At 33.4% G+C, this 7,239-nt stretch overlaps 1 non-coding gene across 1 annotated transcript; it reads left to right on the forward strand.

Annotated features, from left to right (window-relative positions):
• Positions 1–880: 880 nt before the first annotated feature.
• On the forward strand, positions 881–969 carry LOC118487896. The gene has a single exon (XR_004882833.1). It is a non-coding gene; the product is annotated as a small nucleolar RNA R21 (small nucleolar RNA).
• The last annotated feature ends 6,270 nt before the right edge of the window (positions 970–7,239 follow it).

Genomic DNA, 7,239 nt, shown 5'->3' on the forward strand with positions numbered 1-7,239 from the left:
ATACCCTAGGCGGTCCACAAGGGGTCTTCGCAACAATAATATATTAGATTTCAACTTTAAAATTTATTTATATGCTTTGTTTATATAAAAAAAATATATTTAAAATGTAAATATGAAATTTTTTTGGACCCCATAGAAGATGCCTATGAGTAGTCGCCCAAGTTTGTAAAGATTTTCCTCTCCAAGTGGTTGAAGGCATCGCTCTTGTGGTGAACATTGATGCAGATTTAGAGGTAGGTTTGGTGGATGTGTGAATTAGCCGTTCAGTGTGTGTATTTCTTACATTTTGGTTCTTCTGCCCAAATCGGTTCAGTTTGGGTCAACAACGGTCAAAACTGGTTCTTGGTGGGACCAGTTTACAAGTGCAAAGGATCGGTTCAGTTCAAAACATGTTTCAATTTAAAAACCATTTTGTAATCAGTTTAGTTCGATTACCAGTTCTAAGGAGGAGTTCACAAACCCATATCAAACCGATGGTTCAGTTTAATCAGAATCGGTCTCACGAAACTAGTTTCATAATTGGGTTCAATACTAGTTAAAAAAGGGGCCCAAGCCCAATCACACTATAGTACGTAACTTAGGGCACAAAATGCTAATAGTGGATCATCCGACATTCACTTATAAATACTTTATCACATTTGTCGCTCAACTTAAAATCTAGGGTTTCTGGTTGTTGGAGTCGGAACTGTCATCTTGTTCAAGTATCAAGTTTATTCATCGAATAAGTAAATTGTTACATCTGCGTCCAAACTTATGTTTATTATGCTTCCTTTTTACGATATATTCCTTCGATTACTCAATCGTTGTGTTATTTCATTCTAATTTCGAGATTATTTTCTTTTTATTGAATTCTTTGATGCAAATGGTATTTGATATTTTGTCCCCCGATGATGAACACAAATCAAAATAAAACGTTAAAAGTAGTGAACTGATCACTATAGATTGATGAGTGATATGTTCTGAGGGGAAAAAATAACTCGATTCTTTTTTCAAATAACTAGAATTGAATCCCGCGTTGCAGGTCGTTTTTTTTTTTTAAATTGATTTGAGTAGGGATGAGGATTTGGTACCTGGTGTCTATGACCGTTCCAACCTTGGTTTTTTTTTTTCTTATTTGATTGTTAGGGTGAAGGGGGTGCTCACCTAATAGGTGAGTTCCCTCTCTTACGCCAAACCAATCCCCGTGTGCCACGTCAACTCCCCTCTTAAACCCCCCTAACACCCCCATTTGATGGCGCCACTCCCCTATTAGGTGAATTGGTTTTTTTTTAAAAAAAAAAAAAAAAGAAAGAAAAGCTGTGATTGGTCCCCTCTCTCCTCTCTCCTCTCTCTCTCCTCCCTCTCTCCTCCCCCCTCTTCGGCAGCCCACCACCGCTTTAGTCCCTCTCTCCCTTAACCGATTTCGTTGGCGGCACCTTCACCTATGCGGCAAGGGGGTTACCGAAATCCATTCGGTGGGCACCCCGCCCACCCTTATAAACGATACTTCTTTATCAATGTCTGGAATCAAATAAGAATGTAACACAACTATAACAGACAAATCTAAAACAATAAGTTTGCACTAACATTAATAGTTCATATTAACATTAATATTATTTTAAGTGAAGGCTTTAGCCCCAAACTTGAATTACTTGTACTATAGGTCCGACCTAGGATACCAGTACCGATTTTTTCGTACCCATTGTATTTCGGTACCAAACATTTTCGGTACCGGTCATGACTACTTAGATTAAGTAAAAACATACATAAAAATAACCATTAAAACGTATTATATCTGACCTGACTCATTTTTTAAAAAGAAGTTACGTTGAAACGTAAACAAACTTGAATTTATACGGACATAATATAAAAATAAGCAATTTAAGAATATAGTGTTTTCTTAGGTTAAACAATGATATTATGTATTACTGCGATGTCGAAACTTAAAGTAACTTGAATTTTTAGTGTTAAAGAAAGCAAATTATATTTTACCTAACTCGTTTCCAAACAAAATTTACTTCTTCTAAACGTAGACCAATTGAAAACCTAAATAAGATATTATTAGACCAACTGAAAACCTAATTAAAAAACTAAGTGTTGAAACATATTATATTTGATCAGACTCATTTCAAAAAAAAAATTAGTTCGAAATATAAAAAACTTGAATTTATACTCAAACATAAAAAAAGAGATTTTTCTCAAACTAGTGTAGATACAAAAATTATTTATATATTTGGGTACTTTAAAAAATATTTATCTATTTGGGTATTTTTTTATATCCATTTAATTACCTAATTTATACATTTATATACTATAAATTATCAACCTATTTGTGCATTATGAGTTGTAAATCATGTTTGGGGAGTTTTCCAAAAAAAATGTTGATTTTATACCAATAGTCCAAAACAATTTGATGTATTATTTTTAACCCAAAACTATTTGGGTTATAACTTTTAACCCAAAACTTTTTATTTTTTCAGTTTAACCTAATAACTTTTTTTACTTTCAACTTTGTTCTCATTTACTTTTCATATTCCGCAAATTTTTCGTTTTACGCTTCATTCTAAATTTTGTAAGTTAACACGACGCAATGTTCGTGTGTGGTTCAATATTTTTATGTTCTGTTTTACGCTTCGTTCTATGATGCAATGTTCGTGTGTGGTTCAATATTTTTACGTTCTGTTTTACGCTTCGATATAACCCAAAACTATTTGGGTTATAACTTTTAACCCAAAACTTTTTATTTTTTCAGTTTAACCTAATAACTTTTTTTACTTTCAACTTTGTTCTCATTTACTTTTCATATTCCGCAAATTTTTCGTTTTACGCTTCATTCTAAATTTTGTAAGTTAACACGACGCAATGTTCGTGTGTGGTTTAATATTTTTACGTTCTGTTTTACGCTTCGTTGTATGATGCAATGTACGTGTGTAGTTCAACGTTTTTACGTCGTCTATTTTTTTCCTGTTTGACAAGTTCGTCATAACGTGCGGGTCCTAAATCGACTTAGTTATTATTTTCTATGGTTTACGTTTTAGTCTAATTTTTTCGCCGCAAATTCAGTGTTGGTGGTCGCTGGCGATGGTATGACATTGATGCTATTTGACACTGTTTATGTCCCCCGCTGTTTTCCAAAGAAAAAATGGTTATGCATATGGTTGTTGTAACCTTGGCTTTAGAGGTTTTTTTTTAAAAAAAAAATGAATTTTTTACTTTTCACCAAAAAGTATTTCATAAATTACTTTTAACCCAAAACTATTTGTTTCTTTTTTACTTTTAATCCAAAACTTTTTATCTTTTGCAATTGATCCTCACAACTTTTTTTACTTTCAACTTTGTTTCTTTATAGTTTTCATTTTCCGCAAATTTTTCACTTTATGTTTCGTTCTAATTTTTGTGACTTAACACATCGCAGCGTGCGTCTTTAGTTTAACGTTTTTACGTTTCGTTCTAAATTTTGTGAGTTCACACGACGCAACGTGCGTGTGTGGGTGAACGTTTTTAAATCGTCTATTTTTATCCCGTTCGACAGGTTCAACATATTGTGCAGGTCCTAAATCGAGTTAGTTATAACTAAAGAATCCCCGCCGCATTGCGGCGGGTCGTAATTCTAGTTTCTTTTTATTTTTCTACCCAAAGTTAAATTAGATTACTCACAGAATTAGAATCAGCAAAAATATGAGTAATTATTTTTTGTAAAAAAATAAAAAATGCTGCAAATATTCAAAAAAAATCTTCAAAAATTCTAAAAAGAATCTGCAAAAAATCCACAAAAAATTTGCAAAAATATATTAAAAAATTCTACAATAATTCCGCAAAGTTAAAAAAAATTTGCAAAAAATATTATAAAAAAACCATATAATCTACACTAGTTTGGGAAAAAACTCCATTTCTTGAAATTTGAGTTTTGAGAAAAGATCCTAAGTATTTTGATTATTTCAATTTTATTAATAGTGATTATTTCTCCAATTCTGTATGTATAAGTAGTTTGGTTTTTTTTTTTATAGATATTAACCCCAAACGAACTACACAATGTGTACCATCAAATCCACCAACTATTACCCTATAGATTATATGGTTTTTTTTATAATATTTTTTGTAGATTATTTTTTAACTTTGCAGAATTATTGTAGAAATTTTTAATATATTTTTGCAGATTTTTTGTGGATTTTTCGCATATTTTTTGTAGATTTTTTGCAGATTTTTTTTGAATATTTTTGCAGAATTTTTTATTTTTTTTTACAAAAAATAATTAGTCATATTTTTGCTGATTATAATTCTGTGAGTAATCTAATTTTACTTTGGATAGAAAAATAAAAAGAAATGTATAAATTAGGTAAAAAAAATTAAAGAGATATAGAAAAGTACCCAAATAGGTAAATATTTTTCAAAGTACCCAAATAGGTAAATACTTTTTGTATCTACACTAGTTTGGGAAAAAACTCCATAAAAAAAGCACATCAAACGATAGGGGGGGGGGTCAAAATGACTTTTCAGTTTTCATAGTTTTCAAAGAGTTAAGGTGGTGTAACTAGGGCTGTTCATGAGCCGAGCCGAGCTAGGGCAAGCTCGGGCTTGGCCCGATTATTAACGGAGCTGGCTCGGTTCGGCTCGGATTTGAAACCGAACGGAAAATCTAGGCTTGGGCTCGGCTTGGTTTTAAACCGAGCTGGCTCGACTCAGCTTGGTTTGTCTCGATTTTAAAAATAAAAATTAATACATAGCTCTCAAAATTCTGTATTCTAAAATATTATTCAATATATTTCAAAAGAACATGTTCAAAATAAGTTCAACCTAATACGTTACAAGCCAAAATCACGTTCAACAATGCAAAATAAGTTTTATATTTCAAGTAAATACAATATTTGTTCATTAGCACGACAATCAACTTTTAAATATTTTATAGATATCAAATTACAAGCTTAAATACATGTAAATAATAATCACTTTTTTGTAATATATTATATGTATATAAAAATAAAATATATTATAAGTAAAATAATTTGAGCTAAGCCGAGTCGAGCTACCAAGCGAGCCAAACCGAGCCAATTGCCGAGCTAGGCTCACTTTCTAACCGAGCCGAGCCGGCCCGGCTCACTTTCAAACCGAGCCAGCTTTTTCCGAGCTAAATCTGAGCGAGTTTCGAGCGAGTTCCAAGCCGCGAACTTTTTGGACAGCCTTAGGTGTACGTGAGACATGAGTTTTTATCACGAAAACCAAAACTTTGTATTAATATATTATATATTTTTATTTTCACTATACAAAATTACATTTACTCGACCCATGTAATACATGAGGTTTTTTAAGATATAACTTTTTATTATTTGATATATAAAATTAGATTTATTCAATTCGTACAATACACGAGATTTTTTAAGGATATATATTTTTTATTACTTAGTACAGAAAATTATATTTATTCAAACAGTGTAATGCGCATATTTTAAAAGATGTGATTTTTTTACTATTTGGTATATAAAATTACATTTATTCAACCCGTGTTATAAATGAGTTTTTTTTAAAAATGTATTGTTTTATTATTTGGTAAACAATATTACATTTATTCAACCCATGTAATACATGTGGTTTTAAAGATATAACTTTTTTTATTTGGTATATAAAATTACATTTATTCAACCCGTATAATATGGTTCTTACAGATATAACTTTTTATTATTTAATATATAAAATTATATTTATTCAACCCGTACAATAAGTGAAGTTTTTAAAGATATATTATTTTATTATTTAGTATATAAAATTTATTTATTCAACCCCGTGTAATACACGGGGTTATAACCTAGTTACATATATAATAATTTGTTTTTTTTTGAACGGCAAATTTGGATCACTGACGGACCACTGGAGCATCATCGAGTCACCAGCGGAACCACCCGATCATATCCATCTCCACTAGGCATAATGCCTATACACCAATTCAGGGGGAAACCCAATAAATATGGGAAAAACCCCCTTGTGAGAATCGAACCCAGAACCTATTGGTCCAAAGTATTATCTCACCCCAAGATACCACTAGGCTATAAAGCCACATGATTATATAATAATTTGTTGTTCATTTATTTTTGAATTTGATGATTTAATATATTTTTTTGAAAGGCAAGTGAGAAATTTTATTTCAACAAGCGAAGTAGCTTAGAAAGGCAAACCCAACAAATGAATAAAAGATTCAACAGAGACAAAAAAAAAACAAGAACACTTCTAATTATATAAAATTTACACCCTTTACATTTTTCTCCATTTTGTTCATAAAATTTGTCCCCATTTTGATTTATTTGTAATCTACTAGATATATGCCTCTTTTATTCCAATTACCCTTTTTAAACAACTAGTATTGAAACCTTTTCATCTCAGCAGTTCTAAATATCGGCTGCTGATGAAACACAGGTTAACACTAAGGTTAAGCTGTGCGATTGTCTCTTCTGTAGGTTCAATCTCCTTCTCTGTTCGTCAAATGGCTATGGTCCTGCAAAACAGCAAAATCGTTAGCTCGTTAAGAGGGGAATATGGGGGTTTCCCTCTTAACCAGGCTCCGGCGTGAGAGTAAGTACTGTTCTGAGGAAGAAAACAGTGTGTGTTGAGTGTGAGAGTGTGGAGAGTAGAATAGAATTAACCTGAATGATGAAGGGTCCTATTTATAGCCGGAGGGTGAAGGAGGGAGCAGCAACCTTGCCAGCTGCTATAGGGCGCCAACTGTCCGACCAAGGGGAATATCTTCTTGGTCCCCTCTGCTGTGGTCAGGGTGGTGGTACACGTGGCGCGCCTATATTTGCCCATGCTGGAGACGTCGTACTGCTGCTGTCGGTCTGCTCCTGGATTTGCTGCAGGTCTACATGGCGCTTGGTGACTGGTGACACGTGTTGTCCTTCCTGTCGGGAGGAGCATCTTTTGGTGTCACCTTGACATCTTCCAGAAGCTTCTGGAGAAGCTTCTGGATGCACTTGCTGATGTAGGCGCCATGTTGGATGAAAAAGTGGTGTGGTCCTTGCCATGTAGGCAAAGAATTGGGGCCATACCTCTTCAAGTCCCCCCAGTCCAATGTGCCTTCTAGTTGAGTTGATCGTCTATGAGGGATTCTGGACTTGTAAGGATAGTGGTTGTTGTTTAATGCATGTTGGTTACCTTGCGCGGTTGAGCCAAATGGATGCGTGGCGCATGGCGTGATGGTAGCTTTAACATTGAGCCGGGTGGACACATGGCACATGGCGTGTTGGTAACTTTACAAAGTTGAGCCAACTGGAC

This window comes from Helianthus annuus, chromosome 15, assembly GCF_002127325.2.
Source record: "Helianthus annuus cultivar XRQ/B chromosome 15, HanXRQr2.0-SUNRISE, whole genome shotgun sequence".
Taxonomy (NCBI): Eukaryota; Viridiplantae; Streptophyta; class Magnoliopsida; order Asterales; family Asteraceae; genus Helianthus; species Helianthus annuus.